We start from the raw sequence: 3081 nt of genomic DNA on the forward strand, positions 1-3081 counted from the left end.
CCCCTTCTGGGAATGTTTACATTTTGAAAGAGGTTTCACTTCTTTTTACCCAAAAAGGACAGCTCTAATTGTGGAATTTAAGCCAGTGTGACATTTCAAGATAGGAAATCTCTTTGGAGGCAGGGATACACTTCCAAAGCCATGCAATTGAGGCAGCACTTACCCTGTCCTGGAGAGGCCTTTCCAATGCGTGGGCTTCAGTGTCAAAACATTCTCCATGCTTCTTCCTAAGATAAGGTGGGACTAAGCGTCCTTGGGAGCCCCCTTGGTGGGATCGGACCTTTGTACAACTCTGAAGAAATGAAAAGAGAATAACAACTGAAAGGGCATGACACAAGTGGCACTGGCCCCGTTTGGGTGGTGGAGCAGGTGTTTCCAGGTGTGTCCAGGTTGCCATGTGGACAAGCACATCAGTGGGCACCTACCCTGCTATTTTCAGAGAAACCCTCGCCTCTTCCTGGTGTCATTTGCTCTGGGTTTTAGCTTCCTCAGCCACATTTCTGAGTGAGCCTGGGACTCAGGGAAGCCGTCTGTCCCCACTCTGCCTCTCAATATCTAGAAACACATCTGTAGGTGGGGAAGGAAAAGCAATAGAAGATCGCTGACTTGGCAGTGTTGAACCAAAGCCCTCTGCTTCCTAACTAGATGGCTATGGCAAGTGCCTTAATATCCCAGGCCTCAGTTTCCTAATCTGAAAGTGAGGATCATGATAGAATCTTCATTACAGTGTTATATGAGAACTAAATAAATAATACACAAAGGTACTTTAACAGTGGTGAATGCTCAGTTAATAGTAACTTGGATAGTTATTAATGTCCTGAAAATCCAAGATATGGGATCACCCAATCCTTAGGCAGACTCATGGACCTGGCTGGCATGCATCTGTTTTCTATCACCCTCTTCCTGGTGGTCCAGGGTCTACTTTGTGTATTTCTTAGGAAACAAGTGGCTTCTCTATGGGGTAAAGTCCCCCACTGCTGGAGGGAATTCACGGGGATGGAATGGAGTGGGTGTTGGATTCTGATCTCTGTGGATGATTCACCTGCTTTGGCTTGAAACCTGCCTTTGCAAAATGGGGACAACAAAACATTTTCCCTTTCACTATCCCACCTGTGTCTCCCAATTTACAAGGCTGGTGGGAACACTGATTAGCCTGCAAACTGTTCTCGTCTCCCTTGGAGAATAACATACGACCTAAGCGATGAGGATGGTTGCAGTTTACAGAATTGAAGATTTGTTTTCAGAATAATACTTCCTGATACCTGGAACTGAAGACTTTGTTTTATACACACTCAGGCAGGTATAGGTGGAAATAGCATGGAGCTCAATCTTGGAGAACCAATAGTCTTAGGATTGACATTTGTGTCTGAATCCATATAGTAGGATAAGTGATTCACAGACCCTTGGCAACAGGAAAGTTTTGAATAAAACTTTGTGGTTAGGAGCATAGCCTCTGGAGTTGGACTCAGGTTTGAATTACACCTCAGCTTTTGCTAGCTGTGTGGCTTTGGGCTGATTTACTTAATCTCTCTGTGCCTCAATTTCTTCATCTGTGAAATAGGAATAAGGATATTATACTTAACTCATAGGATTATTGTGAAAATTGAATGGTTTAAAAAGCTAAAGCTTTTGGAACAGAGTGCCTGACAGAGTAGGGGACTAGATATATGTTAGTATCTATCTATCTACCTATCTATCTATCTATCTATCTATCTATCTATCTATCTATCATCTATCATCATCATCTGGACTGAGCAGTGCCATGTAGAATAAAGAATGTAGGATCTGAAACAGATATACCTCTTATTCCAATCCTGCTTATACTACTCAAAAGTTTTGTGATCTCTGGATACAACTGTTCTTTTTTTTCCCCCCAAATTTTAATTGAAGTATAGTTGATTTACAATGTTGTGTCAGTCTCTGCTGTATAGCAAAGTGACTCGGTTATACACATATACACATTCTTTTTTTATATTCTTTTCCATTACGGTTCATCACAGGATATTGAATATAGTTTCCTGTGCTCTACAGTAGAACCCTGTTGTTTATCCATTCTAAATGTAATAGCTTGCACCTACCAACCCCAAACTCCCAGTGCAGCCTTCTCCCTACCCTCCCTCACTCTTGGTAGCTACAAGTCTGTTCTCTATGTCTGAGTCTGTTTCTGTTTTGTAGACAGGTTCATTTGTGCCATATTTTAGATACCACCTATAAGTGATATCATATTCCTGGGCATGTACCTGAACGAAACTATAATTCAAAAAGACACATGTACCCCTATGTTCATAGCAGCACTGTTCACAATAGCCAAAACATGGAAACAACTTAAAGGTCCATCGACAGATGAATGGATAAAGATGTGGTACCTATGTACAATGCAATACTACTCAGCCATAAAAAAGAATGAAATAATGCCATTTGCAGCAACACGGGTGCAACTAGAGATTACCATACTAAGTGAAGTAAGTAAGGAAGTGGATACAACTGTTCTTAAGTTTTTGTATTCAGTAATGACTGGAAGCTGGAGGTACTTAAGAGAGCTGTATAAAATACAAAAACATCTCAAAATTATCAAATAGCTGACAAGATAGTGAAGGGTACTTGTTGAGATCTGGGAAAAGATAGGATCCCAGAGAGGTGAGCCTTACCCTCAGGGCCACTTGTATCGTTCCACACATTTGCTGATATCAATTAGGCAGCTCTCTCAGAGCTAGTGGAACTAAAGTAGAATCTTGAATCCCATCAAGAGTAAGGATCCTGGCAAACCATTTCCACTTTTAGCTGAGACTCAAAGGGCTGTGCCCTAGGAGAAGGGGTGAGATGGACATAAATAAGCTCTAGCTCAGACTGTAGCCAGTCTTTGAGGCATCAGGGTGGCCCAGAAAAACTCAGTCTTTTGAATTTGATTGGTTAAATCATCTTGGACAGTTAGTGCCCTCAAGTGTTTGATAGAAGCTAATGAAAATCCTCTTTTGAGGGAACATAACATCATCCTAGGCTTCCAATTGTTTTAACAAATACGTTTTAAACTACAATAGCCAGCAAGTAATTACAGGTAACTTGGCACACTAAAAGACAAGG

The sequence above is a fragment of the Hippopotamus amphibius genome, chromosome 1 (assembly GCF_030028045.1).
Source record: "Hippopotamus amphibius kiboko isolate mHipAmp2 chromosome 1, mHipAmp2.hap2, whole genome shotgun sequence".
NCBI lineage: Eukaryota > Metazoa > Chordata > Mammalia > Artiodactyla > Hippopotamidae > Hippopotamus > Hippopotamus amphibius.